Genomic DNA, 14,645 nt, shown 5'->3' with positions numbered 1-14,645 from the left:
GGAATTAGTATTAGGACAAAGAAAATCCTTATCTCCTTACTGATATCCTATAGCGTCGCAAGGCCCAAATCTCAAAGGCAAAGCGTAAGAAAATAGGTTCATACAGACCATGATTATTCGCCCCCTTGTTAAAGCAGGATGACAGAGTAGCTCCGTCAAGACCTGAATACGGAAGAATGGGTTCTCTTTGAAAATTTTAATTGCATCGAATGTGCTACTCCTAAAGAGAGGGGAAAAAGAAATAGAAGAGTCTGATATTTTACCTTTAACTCTAGTCATCAAGAATATTAAATGTTATTCACGTATGTCCTGAAAGGGAGCTAGGATACTATAAAACTAGCTGAGCCGCTAACACACAACAGGAGTAAAACTCTTCAAGGATTTGTGGGAAACATCCCAGAGATAGAAGTAAGTGATAGTGGTCTGGTATCTCCAGACCCCAGCCTTCATAACCTGAAAAACCAATAAGTTTTTACAAAAGGTTACTAACAGGTTAATGGCCATTACCTCAAGAACTCTTGCTTACGTTGCACATTCATCCCCCTCACAAGACAAGGTATACACTGGTCTGTTTATCTTACAAAGCCAGAAAAAAATAGTGTTCTTGGATACTTTCTTCTTCCAACCAAACCTAACATAGTACATTTCTGATAGCATTGAGGCAATCCAACCAGGCATAATAGCATTTCATCCTCATCTCAATTAACAAAGTACTACGGTGTAGATCAAGAGGGACTTGAATCAAAGATTCGAAAATAAGGGTCAAAATCTCCCAGCCTACGAGTGACTAACATAATGAGATAGTCCACAAAGCAACCCTATTTTCCTTGCTGATGCTACAGCTAGCATGAATCTATTTACTCTCTTTGCTGATGCTAAAGCTAACAAAAAGACAGTTTTGAATGTAAGATACAGTATTAGTTAGATAACCTCAATAGTTTGAAATTTAGAGGTAGAATTACAGTCTTATAAATAGGAGACAGGACAACGCCCACCACCCTTTAGGCAAAGAGGTTCATGCCCTTCAGCCGTAAGATCTGGCTCAAGTCTGATTGGTGGCCTTACACAGAAAAAACTGAAGGGTGCTTCTCTCAGCGGAGGTAAATGAAGAAGTCCATGACCTGCTAAAGAGTTACTCCAACTTTGGAGCCAGGCTATCTACAACAATTGCAAAATACAGCCAACTTTCCTAGGTAAACAAGAGGCAAAGAACTTTTGTAAATACCAGCAAGAATAACTTCAAGCTAAAAGATACTAGAGAGACTCTAGCCAGGAAAAGTAAACCAGTTCATAGACTGGTAGTACCCCTGGAGATACTACTAACAGAGAAGAATTGGTCAGGGTGCTATCTCTCTTGGAATCTTTCATTAAAAGGACTAGATAATCTGGACACCACTTGTAATTCAGTAGTCACCAGGGTCATCTAGACAACTGAAGAGATCAATGGTTGATTGATCGCTCATCCATTTAAGATTCTGGGATGGGAATGCAAAAGTTTCACCTGAATGGACTTCTTGAACTGTATTGAATTTACAATTTGGTACACATAGCCTAACATTGGGGACAGGGAGACCATTCAGAACAGCTTTAACTTGGGAAAAACTCTAGTTGTAATAAGTAGAAGTAAAAAGACAGTCAGATGAAAAAAAAGAAGTGTAAATATAGGAGGATATAATGTAAGTGGAACTAGGGGGGGTGAGGGGACATTGCAAAGACCCTTTAATAATGCCTACAGTACACCACATGAGGTACACTGACAACACTGCTCGACCCTGAAAGAGTTTCATTTTGAGTAAGCGGCAAAGAGATCAATCACCAGTGAACCCCTTAACTCAAAAGGCCTTTCTCCTACATTTAGCCCCTGATGGACGAGCTACTGTATTCTGCTAGTATGTTCCTCCTACCAAATTTATGTACTTTGTTGATAGCTCTACAGCATACCAAGTTGCCTAGAAATGCACACATTTGGCACTAATAAGGAGACTAGCCCTCCATGGCTGTTGACATACACCACTACAATGGTCATCATTACAGTAGAACCTCGGTATTCAACCGTCTTGAAGCTCGAACAAATCGGTTTTCGACCAAAAAGTTAGAGTAAGAAATGCCCGTTCTCAAACAACTATTTAGTACTCGACCAGTGCGAGTAAAAGCCCGGCAAGCTGAACGTCATCAGTTATTGTTTCACATGAACATAAACATAAGCTCTGCTTCATTTTGCATATTACACAATGCTATATCTATGATTTGCATCCTTTTTTATTTATTTTGATTCATTAGCACTTAAACATAGGTCAGAAAATAAATAAAAGTAAAAGTGGTCAAGTAAAAAGGAAAACAGTGCTAACAACTATTGAACTGAAAAAGGAAATCATTTCCAAGCACAAAAACAAAATGCGTGTTTCGGATATTGCTCTCAAATAATCTATGGCTAAGTTGACAATACAGTATTGACAACTTTAAAGAATAAAGAAATAATGAAGGGAGCTAATATTGCTAAAGGAGAGACTAATTTGACGAAGCAAAGGCCTCGGGCACTTAGGGAAGCGGAGGAGTTGTTACCTATTTTTACAAATGAGAAACAGTTATGAGGTGATAGCATTAGCGAGGCATTTATTTGTGAAAAGGCACTAGAAATCTATACTAAGTGGGTGAAAGTTCAAGTTTTTGTTGAAGAAACTCTTCCTGATACTATAATAACCAATAGGGCTGTAAATCTTTTCAATGATAATGTTATCTCTTAATTACCGTAAGATTCTGCAAAAAAAGGCATAAGCAACAAACATTGGATCAGTTTTTAATTAAAGAAAAATCTTCCTCAAAGCAACAGTAAAGGGAAAAAACTCAAACCTCAATTACCAGATATTTTTATGGATGGGGAATCCTCCCATCAGCAATAACTCCTCTCCTCCGCCCCACACCACCATCCACGTACGATGCCATATCGCAACGAAAAAGGCAAGTTTTCTTATGTTAAAATTACCTTTAATGTTTTAATTTTTCAGTATTTATCGTATTAGTAAAAACTACATAAATGCATCACTTTTTTTTAACCAAATATGTCATACTAAGAGCAAATCAACTTGGACTTAGAACCCATTACTCACTTCTACATTATTTGTAATGAAATCGGTATTCGACCATCTTTTTAGAACAAATTACGGACGAATACCAAATTTTGATGAGCATGGTTAGGTTTGGGTGTGCGGCTCATCCTTCCTTTGGTGCACCTTAGAACAAAAACATCTGCAGACGCAGAATTCAGAGGAACTCTTGTCAAATAGCCACCAACAAGATTATCTCTCACCTCTTGAACCATCTGAGCAAGCCGAGACAATGGATCCCTGGCAGTTAATCGGCAACATTTCAAAAACAACTGAAATGATCTCTAGGTATATTGATGGTGAACTTCTATAAGGGCAGATGACAGAGAAAACATAGTTGTTCCTAATTGGTACACTACCTCCTTGAATTTGTGAAGGTGAGCATATTAAGAAAACTCTCTCACTCCTAAATGTTTATCAAGAGGCTCAGGTACTTCATTTCCTACTTTTGTTTTAAGATCAGCTTCTCTCCATTAATCAAAATCCCTTGATCATGACTAGACAACTGCACCCTCAAAAATGCCAGGATCAACGAATCATTGAGTTACCTAAACATACATATCCCATGAGAGAAGGTACATGATGAAATTTGGGTGAATAAGAAAGTGATCACCCAAGAATCTATGGCAAGTCTAAAGGTAAAAATCTTGAACTGGTACACTACCCTGTTTTGGATGAGAAGGTTCTTATAAAAGAAATGATGGACAGGGATCTAAATATATGCTTCATTATTATTTACCAAAATAATTCACTACCCTCTTGAGAATAAGTAGTTACTTACAAAAGAACAGATAGGCAGTGATTTAAAAATATGCATCCTTAATATCTACCAAGATGGTACACTATCATGTTGAGAACGAGAAGGTACTTATAAAAGAGCTGATGGACAGGGATCTAAAACAGTGTCCTTAATATTCACCAAAAGCATGAAGTCTCCCTCTCTGATAGTACGGTAAAGACTTTGGTAATCAACCTACTGTATTCCGAGGAAATTCTTTCACTCTCCCATACTTTAAATTTTGCTCTCTTGTCTGGTCTTAAGCTGCTCATTCTCATCTCAATTTGTTGGACGAAATATTGCGGTCTATCAAATTCCTTATCCTTGATCTGGTTACCAATCTCTAGAAACGTCATTCAGTTAGCTGTTCGTGCATGTTGCATAAGATTTTTCATAATTCTGCTAGATTGTACCATCCAGTAAGTCATCGGCGCCCACTTGTGTCCGAGTATTGGGTTCTGTCGTTAGCCATCAGCCTCCTATCTGTGGGGTGGGTACTTATGTCTGATATGGCTGTTAAGTCCTAGTCTGTGGTGGAAGAGTCGCGGACAGTGTTCACAAGGGAGGGTAGGTGGTGGGCGGGGCTGTTCTAATCGCTCACTCCTCCTCCTAGCCTCTTCATTTTGTCTCCTCCTCTCCTCGAAGTCCACGGTCCCATGGTGTACTGTACTCCTCCAGGTTTTCCTGTACCTGGCTGTTTCTTCCCATGAGGAAGGATCGATGTCAGTTAGAGCCAGGGTGCGCTTTAGTTGATCTTTATAGCGCATTTTTGGGGCTCCTCGTGGTCTGGTGCCCTGGGTCAGTTCTCCGTAGAATATTTTCTTTGGGAGCCTAGATGGATCCATCCTATGCACGTGTCCTATCCAGCGGAGGCGGTGGTGGATGATGGTGGCCTCCATGCTGGTCAGCGAGGCACGTTCTAAGACTTCAATGTTGGTGGTGTGGCTCTCCCAGGGGATTTTCAAGATCTGCCTCAGTTTCATTTGTTGGAAGCGTTCTAGGTTTTTAAGATCGTTTTTATATAGCGTCCATGTTTCACATGCATACAGGAGCTTGGAGAGGACTACTGCCTTGAACACCATTATTTTGGTGGTTATTGTCAGTGCGTGGTTGTTAAATACGCGGCAGTTGAGTCGGCCAAAGGCGGAGTGGGCTGCCCTGATCCTGTTCTCCACGTCCTTTTTGCTTGTGGAAGCCTATGTTAGGATGCTCCCTAGGTAGGAGAACTGGTCCACCTGTTCTAACGGTTGGTCATTCACTGTGGTATTGAAGTTGGGGAGCATCACTCCTGGTGGATGTTGGACGAGGGTCTTGGTTTTGTCTGTGTTGACTTGCATCCCAAAACGTTCGTAGGCAGAGTTGTATGCATCAGCTAACGACTGCAGGTCCTCTGCCGTCTGACCTGGGGTGGCATTGTCGTCAGCATACTGCAGTTCTCGCACTGCACTCAAGGTGGTCTTGGTTCAGGCGCGGAGTCTAGCGAGGTTGAAAGCGCCTCCATCCATGCGGAAACGTAGGTCAACTGAGGGTGTGTCTGGGGGAATCTCGTTGAGCATTGCTGCGGTGTATAGCGAGAAACACATTGGGGCCAGAACACAGCCCTGCTTCAGGCCGCCGTTGATGGGGAATGGGTCTGAAAGAGAGTTCTGGTGGCAGACTCTCCCAACCATTCCGTTATGGAGGGCACGCACCAGCTTGACAAAATCAGGTGGGCAGCCATATCTTTTGAGGACAGCACACATGGCAGGTCGAGGTACTTTGTCGAAGGCCTTTTTCAAATACCAGAAGATGAACATTATGGGCTGTTGTTGTTCGAGGCTCTTCTCTTGTAGTTGTCGCGCACAGAAGATCATGTCTATGGTCCCGCGGGAAGGTCGAAAGCCGCACTGGGACTCTGGCAGGACGTCTTCTGCGAGAATAAGGAGGCGGTCAAGGAGAATACGAGCGAAAATCTTACTCGCGATGCTTAGTAGTGATATTCCCCGGTAGTTGTTACAGTTCTCCCTGTCTCCCTTCTTGAAGATGGTAATGATGTTTGCATCGCGGAAGTCACTGGGGGGGGGGGCTTGGTCTCCCATATTTTCAGTATAAGGAGCATCAAACGGTTCCTCAAGCCGGGGCCACCGTGAGTGAGGAGCTCCAACGGGATGTTGTCTGGCCCTGGGGCTTTGCCGGGCTTCATGCGCTGCAGGGCCTTGTTGAAGTCATGGATGGAGGGTGGTAGTGCCATCCAGTGATGGACGGGATGCTGCGGGGTCATTCACAGGAGATCGTCTGGGGTGTCTGCTTGGTCATTGAGGAGGTTCTTAAAGTGAGATCTCCACCTGGCCAGGATGCCCTCGCTGTCGGTGATGGTCGTGGCCCCATCCGCGTCCTTCAGGCTGCCCACTGATGACCGTGTGGGACCGAATATTTCCTTTGTTGCTGCATAGAAGCTGCGCAGGTCACGTTGGTCAGCGAAACTCTGTATTTCTGCAGCTTTTCTTTGCCACCAGGTGTTCTGGGCTTCACGGATCCCTCTTTGGCAACCAGCTTCAGCCACCTTGTGAGCACATTTGTTAGCTGCTGTTGGTTGGTTTTCCAAAGTCAGGCGTGCTTGTCGTTTGGTTTCAATGAGAAGAGAGATGGTAGCATCATTCTCATCAAACCAATCCTGCCGTTTCTTGGTAGTGTAGCCTAGTGTTTCCTCTGCGGCACGGGCCATGGCGTTTCTGAGGGTGGTCCAGTGGTGCTCAACAGTGGCCTGACCCACGGGGTCTGCGAGGTATTGTTCGCAGGCCTCCTTGTAGTTCTGTGCCACCTGTGGGTTGCGGAGCTTACTACAATCAAAGCGTTGGTGTGGTACGCTGTCAGGTGCCCTTCTGGGTGGTCGTAGGGTCGTCACGACGGAGAGTCGGGAGATGAGGAGTCTGTGGTCCGTCCAGCAGTCGTCCGCTCCGGGCATGGATCGGGTGATGCGGATGTCTCCTCGGTCTCTGGTCAGGACGTAGTCCAGGGTGTGCCAGTGTTTAGACCGTGGGTGTCTCCATGTGGTCTTTTGTCGCTTTGGTAACTGGAAGATGGTGTTGGTTACCAGAAGTTGGTGTTCTGCACACAGACCCAGTAGGAGTTGGCCATTGGCGTTGCAATTTCCAATGCCATGGCGGCCGATGATTCCCTCCCACAGGCGATGGTCTTTGCCTACTCGGGCATTAAAGTCGCCAAGCACAACGAGCTTGTCATTGGCGGGCACTGCCTGGATGGTGCGGTCGAGCTGGGTGTAGAAGGCAGCTTTGTTATCATCGGTTGAGGTCATAGTCGGGGCGTAGACAGAGATCAGGGTGAGGTGTCTGTCCCGCGTGATGGGGATGCGGACAGTCATCGGACGCTCACTGATGGCCTTGGGAGCGAGGTTGTGCTGCTGCACTAGCTGGGAACGGATGGCGAAGCCGACACCGTGGATGCGAGGCTCCTCTAGGGCCTTGCCTTTCCAGAAGATGGTGTAGCCTGTTCCAGCTTCCCTGATGTTGCCCTCTTCGGGTAGTCTGGTCTCGCTAAGAGCCGCCACATCAACATTGAAACGGGCTAACTCCTTGCAGACGAGGGCTGTACGTCGTTCCGGGCGGTTGGTGTTCGTCACGTCTTGGAGGGTGCGGATGTTCCACGCACCTAAGGTTAATATTTTTTTCTTGTTGTTTCGACCGCATTAGTGGGATGTCCGCCAGCCGCGGTGAGCTGACCAGACGGGTTTGCCGTGTCCGATGTTTACTCCACCTTTTCTAGGGGCCTCCCCATGTGGGGTGGGCTGCGGTGTCCTCAATAGGCCAGCCCAGTCACGGGTCCAGCTGCCGAACTCTGGTGTCACGGCACCGTCACCAGAGAGCGACTGAATCTTGGACTCGCCGCCTGAGTGCAGTCGTGGGCTAAGGGCTTCCAGCTATCCAGGCCTGCCCCCTTCACCCACGGTGCTGTCGCCTCAGGACTTGCTGGTGGTGATGATGATGGTGAGAAAGAGATGAAGAAGGGTGGAGGAAACGACAGAATGCCAGTAGCTAGGTATATTGTTTTGGGTGGTCGTGGCTTTGCAACGGCCACGCACACACACTTGGCCCACGTCATTTTCACCGCGGCTCAAGACATATGAGACAGGCGGCTTCTCCGATGTTGGTTGCATCGGGCTGCCGGGTTCTTGTTATGTCAAGGCCCGCCTTGTTGCCTGCCCGACAGGCATTGCCCTCTTCCGCCGGCGCTGGGAAGCTCCGCCGTTGGGGTCTTGTTTGGTTTGATTTTGGAGTTTTCCTTCTCCTAGCCTTTGCCTATCTTAAAATAAAGGAGAAGGCCTATAGGGGTCCAGTCTTGGTCTGGTCTCTCAGAACTGGCCTTAGCGGTATGGTTTGGCCTGCCAGGGTGGATAAACTACCCCACTGCAGTAAGTAGCATTAGGTATACAGTCAATTCTGAGTTTTAACTATTCCATCAGAAGGCTAAATACGACACAGTACTCTAGAAGTTTTATTCAAACTGTGACCTGATTATGAAAAAATATCTTCCTAATCTGGTGGCTGAATCTGTGAAGCTCCAGAAGTTCAGACTTGTTTCAAATGTTTTCCTGTTGAACAGGGTGACATAAGTCTCACCTTATAGTTTTTATATCATTTACCTTTTAACGTAATACCGATCTATTTGACTCTATACTTATTGTAATATTTCTATTTTGTCTCATTTAGTTAAGTTGTTACTTTTCTATTTCTTTTCTGCTGGACTGCTTCCCTGTTGGAACCCTTAAGCTGGTAGAATTTTGCTTTAGCAATTAGGGCTGTAGCCTGGCTGGTAGTATTGATACCAATAATAATAATAAAAATACTGAACAGGGTTTGACAAATAAACCCAGTAACAGATGTCGATTATACGATTCCCATCTTCAGACTACTCCACCAGGTAGTTGTTCATACAGGACTGGAGGTCATCCCCCAAATTCCAGTGCACTCTTCTCGAGCCTAACTTCCAACTCTGCTAAAAGGCCCAAAGCTTTCTGTGATCTCTGAAAGCAGGTTTAGAAACAAATTAGAAGGTAAGATAAAAGAGGCCAACAGTCCTTGAAGGATGCTCACTTGCTGCCACACTGCCTGATTGTATGACATGGATTCCTCTACTATCAGTAACTGGAAAAGAATTTTGCTCACCTAAGGTTCCCTAACTTCTTCCTTCCCCTTCCAACCCTTTCTGGACTGAGCCTGAGGGGACATAAAATGTTTGGAATGAGTCAGACACCCTTCGCGAGAAAGTTGAAGCTAAAGATTCGGGCGGGTATAGAAGAGGCTGAAGTTTATTAGTATAAAACCTTCTACAAACCCTAGCCCGATAGTTAAGTGTGATCCTACCCCTGGGGTCCCGACGTAAAATGCACGGTGAATCAGAGGGCCCCAGTTCAGCCCTTCAACTATTTACTGCTGCCACCACATCACTCATCATAAAAGAATGAAGGAGATCCAAATACAAATCGGTTACACAGAGTGAGAACAATCTCAAACCAAACTTGACAATAGATGTGGGAAATCTTTTCAAGAAACATTCTACTCGCAAGATTGCGGTTTGGTAACCAGAAAAGTTAGCCCCTTTTGCGCCGACATAACAAGATTGAAACTTCTCTAGGTCCTCCATGGAGGACAATTTTGACAATGTAGTAAATTTTGCAACACTAATGGGTCGATGATCTAACCACAATAACAACAAGAGAGTCCATTGCCATCATCACAGTGGCTGAGAAGGATGTACCTTTTGCTTGAGGTTCCCTGGCAGTGCCAACACCAGTGGGTTGACCTACAGAGAAGTGAGCTCGCTCTCCACTAAGATGCAGTAATTTCACTGGCCTGGTCAGAACATAGTTTGAATATTCCAAGATCTACTGAACTTGAACAAAATCTCTCATTCAGATACCAAAGAATTCACTGGGATCAAAGCACTTGTTTCAAGATTAAACCAAGGTAGTTCAAGAGACTGTTTTTCGAGCAACAAAAAAAATCGCTTGATGGTAGATATTGTAGAAGACGAAGGTGCCGAAATCATCACACCAAGATCATTGTACTCCCAGATTATTTTAATGACATCCAAAAACTACTGTTCCACTTTAGGTTGCTTGGGATCTTGTGGAGGAGGATTATCAGTCCTTCCAGACTACAAGCTTCACTGGATGCTTCATACTTCAAAAAGGCCAAGGACACCAACTCATCCTGAGGATTGCCGATACTCACATGAGTGCTTATGCTGTTTCTATAACAGATCCAGGTATATAATATAGTTGGCCAGATGATAGAACTAACTAGAAAAAAATCATGTTCCAATGTCCTGGCCATTCCCCTCAATCTATCCAATGACGATCCTCTGGAACAATCAGATGAATGATCCCTGGTACCACCAGTTCAATAAGAAGCAAAAGATGTACCAATCATACTTTCCTCTGGTGAGCACATATGCTTGTCAGAGAACTTCCAGTATTTGTGAGCACTGCAGTGTGGGTACCATCACTCACAAATATGGATTATCCATATAATCTAGATATGTAGACTATGCCTTTTCCACCTTTTATGATGAGAAGTCCAGAGCAATACTCCTGTATCTCAGCCAGGATATGGAACACCAGTCTTATTAAGGATATGCTCCACTCGACCAATCCGGAAAGTAGTGGTCCCCAGGGAGGCTTGGTCACCCATTCAAGAATCAATCCTTGTGGATACCTTGTGACCCAAACCCATTGGAGAAAGCAGAAGCTAAAAGCCTGATGAGGCTTCTTACAGGAGTACTTGCAATTAACTCTTCTTTCTTCTTCTCAACCGAAAAAGGTTTAAAAGCTGTAAAGGAGGAGGTAGAGGCGAATGAAGAAAATCACTTGCTTCTTCCTCTCAACAGTCAACATCAAGGACACTCCAAAATCAAGCCTTTGTTCTCTAGTCTTGGGTAGTGCCATAGCCTCTCTACCATGGTCCCCCACTATCTTGGGTTAGAATTCTCTTGCTTCTGGGTACACTCTGACACACTATTCTGACTAATTTCTCTTCCTCTTGGTTTGTTAAATTTTTAGTTTATATAGGAATTATTTATCTTAACGTTGTTACTGTTCTTAAATTATCTTTTTCCTTGTTTCCTTTCCTCACTGGGATTTTGTTCCTGTTGTGGGGCCACTGGGCTTATAGCATCCTGCTTTTCCAACTAGGGTTGTAAGCTTAGAAAATAATAATAATAATAATAATAATAATAATAATAATAATAATAATAATAATAATAATAATCTGGTCTGCAGCTACATTCAGCAGTGATTAGGTTTGTGAGACCAAAGACAAATTCGCTTCCACAAAGGAAGCAAGCTACAGGAATTTCCTTTGCCAGAACCACTAGAGCATAGCGGAAACAGGCATGAGAAACATTAGGGCCACTCACTGTGACCAACACAGGTTGGGGACACCTTGGCCATTGTTAAGGGAGCTTGTAAAGAACTCACATAAGGGGCCAACCAGCAATGCCCAGAGGAACAAAAAATCTGAAGGCTAATGTCATCATCAACAATGGACACAGGTGGTGGCCAGCATTTGTCATGCACGGGAAAACAACTTACAAGAGGAGAGGTTTACCACTAAACAGGAAGAACAACACTTAGAGAGGTGATCGTTGTTAACCTTCTTATTACAAATTATTATTATTATTATTATTACTTACTAAGCTACAACCCTAGTTGGAAAAGCAGTATGCTATAAGCCCAGGGGCTCCAACAGGGAAAATAGCTCAGTGCGGAAAGGAAAAAAGGAAAATAAAATATTCTAAGAAGAGTAACAACAATAAATATCACCTATATAAACTATAAAAACTTTAACAAAACAAGAGGAAGAGAAATAAGATAGGAGAGTGTGCTCGAGTGTACCCTCAAGCAAGAGAACTCTAACCCAAGACAGTGAAAGGCCATGGTACAGAGGCTATGGCACTACCCAAGACTAGAGAACAGTGGTTTGATTTTGGAGTGTCCTTCTCCTAGAAGAGCTGCTTACCATAGCTGAAGAGTCTCTTCTACCCTTACCAAGAGGAAAGTGGCACTGAAAAATTACAGTGCAGTAACCCCTTGGGTGATGAAGAATTGTTTGGTAATCTGTGTTGTCAGGTGTATGAGGATAGAGGAGAATATGTAAAGAATATGCCAGACTATTCAGTGTGTATGTAGGCAAAGGGAAAATGAACCGTAACCAGAGAGGAGGATCCAATGTAGTACTGTCTGGCCAGTCAAAAGACCCCATAACTCTCTAGCGGTAGTATCTCAATGGGTGGCTGGTGCCCTGGCCAACCTACTACCTACAAATACTCACCATGTACCATAAAACATAAGAAAAAGAAGAAATATAAAGATTGCCTTGAGAGGACAGATGAAAAATCCTGAAAAGCTCCTTCAGCATCAATGCAGGAGTTTTAAACCTCAAAAGGTACTTTAGAATGCTTCCTGACTGCATTCTTCAGCCCAAATTTTTCTCACTGCAAAGATGATTACTCAAACACTTAATGTTCCTGCAAAAAGGAGTGTGCCACAAAACAGCACTAAAGAGAATGCCTGTCCTTTTCCCATACACTTAAGCATTTCAAAGTTATGCTTACCTTTCATGAGTTCATACAAACTACGAATGAGGGAAATACTCAAGAGTACAAAGTTTCTTTGCCATGGCAGTGAAGCAAATCTAATTTGACTATACCATACAGGTGGACAGGTCCACTCCACACACATCAACTAAACACCCTTGTTAGAATTCAACGGTTGTTTTCAGCGCACACTGAAAATACAAAATACTCCAAGTAAAAGCCGAAGATTTGTATTTGCGTAGGAACAATATGCCTGCAATAACAAAACCTACACTGATATCTACAAAGCTACACAATAGTAAAATGATATTTTAATTATAAAATAAATTTTTGAATATACTTACCCGGTGAATATATAATAGCTGCAACTCTGTTGCTCGACAGACACATACATAAAAAAACTCGCCAGCGATCGCTATGCAGGTTGCGGGTGTGCCCACCAGCGCCAACTGTCGGCCAGATACCACTCTCGATGTAAACAAAACCTTCAATTTCTTCTCATCCCACTGCGTCTCTATTGGGGAGGAAGGGAGGGTCCTTTAATTTATATATTCACCGGGTAAGTATATTCAAAAATTTATTTTATAATTAAAATATCATTTTTAAATATTTAACTTAGCCGGTGAATATATAATAGCTGATTCACACCCAAGGAGGTGCGTAGAGACCAGAGTTAAATATGTTTACATCGTATAAGCTAAGAGTTTTTTCATTTTGACAGTTATCAATATAACAAAACCAAAATAAATAGGTACCAGGTAAGGAAGTCGACTTAGACGATTACTCTGCCTTGTAAGTACGTCTTCCTTACGGAGCCCAGCGATCCTCTTAGGATGCTGACAGACTCCCAGGAGCTGAAGTATCAAGGGCTGCAACCCATACAACAGGACCTCATCAAACCCCTAATCTGGGCACTCTCAAGAAATGACTTTGACCACCCGCCAAATCAACCAGGATGCGAAAGGCTTCTTAGCCTTCCGGACAACCCATAAAAACAACATTAAAACATTTCAAGAGACAGATTAAAAGGATATGGAATTAGGGAATTGTAGTGGTTGAGCCCTCACCCACTACTGCACTCGCTGCTACGAATGGTCCCAGTGTGTAGCAGTTCTCGTAAAGAGTCTGGACATCTTTCAAGTAAAATGACGCGAACACTGACTTGCTTCTCCAATAGGTTGCGTCCATTATACTTTGCAGAGATCTATTTTGCTTAAAGGCCACGGAAGTTGCTACAGCTCTAACCTCGTGCGTCTTAACCTTAAGCAAAGATCGGTCTTCCTCACTCAAGTGTGAATGAGCTTCTCGTATTAACAATCTGATAAAATATGACAAAGCATTCTTTGACATAGGCAAGGATGGTTTCTTAACCGAACACCATAACGCTTCAGATTGGCCTCGTAAAGGTTTAGTACGAGTTAAGTAGAACTTAAGAGCTCTAACAGGGCATAATACTCTTTCTAGTTCATTGCCTACGATCTCCGATAAGCTCGGAATATCGAAAGATTTAGGCCAAGGACGAGAAGGTAGCTCATTTTTGGCTAGGAAACCAAGCTGCAGAGAACAAGTAGCTTTTTCTGACAAAAACCCGATGTTCTTGCTGAAGGCATGAAGCTCACTGACTCTTTTAGCCGAGGCTAAGCATACCAGGAAAAGAGTCTTAAGAGTGAGATCTTTCAGGGAGGCTGAATGTAAAGGCTCAAACCTGTCTGACATGAGGAATCTTAGGACCACGTCTAAATTCCACCCAGGTGTAGCCAAACGACGTTCCTTAGAGGTCTCAAAAGACTTAAGGAGGTCTTGCAGATCTTTATTGTTGGAAAGAACTAAGCCTCTATGCCGGAAGACCGAGGCCAACATGCTTCTGTAGCCCTTGATAGTAGGAGCTGAAAGGGATTGTACTTTTCTCAGGTATAAGAGAAAATCAGCTATTTGGGCTACAGAGGTACTGGTCGAGGATACGGAAACTGACTTGCACCAGTCTCGGAAGACTTCCCACTTCGATTGGTAAACTCTAATGGTAGACGCTCTCCTTGCTCTGGCAATCGCACTGGCTGCCTCCTTCGAAAAGCCTCTAGCTCTCGAGAGTCTTTCGATAGTCTGAAGGCAGTCAGACGAAGAGCGTGGAGGCTTTGGTGTACCTTCTTTACGTGTGGCTGACGTAGAAGGTC

The 14,645-nt window shown here is 43.7% G+C and overlaps 1 protein-coding gene across 1 annotated transcript in view; it reads right to left on the bottom strand.

Moving 5' to 3' along the window:
* The window catches only part of LOC137630647 (uncharacterized), a 185,887-nt gene that overhangs the window by 141,520 nt on the left and 29,722 nt on the right, over positions 1 to 14,645 (bottom strand).

This window comes from Palaemon carinicauda, chromosome 38 (genome assembly GCF_036898095.1).
Source record: "Palaemon carinicauda isolate YSFRI2023 chromosome 38, ASM3689809v2, whole genome shotgun sequence".
Classification (NCBI taxonomy): Eukaryota; Metazoa; Arthropoda; class Malacostraca; order Decapoda; family Palaemonidae; genus Palaemon; species Palaemon carinicauda.
This window is presented reverse-complemented; position numbering and strand designations above follow the sequence as displayed.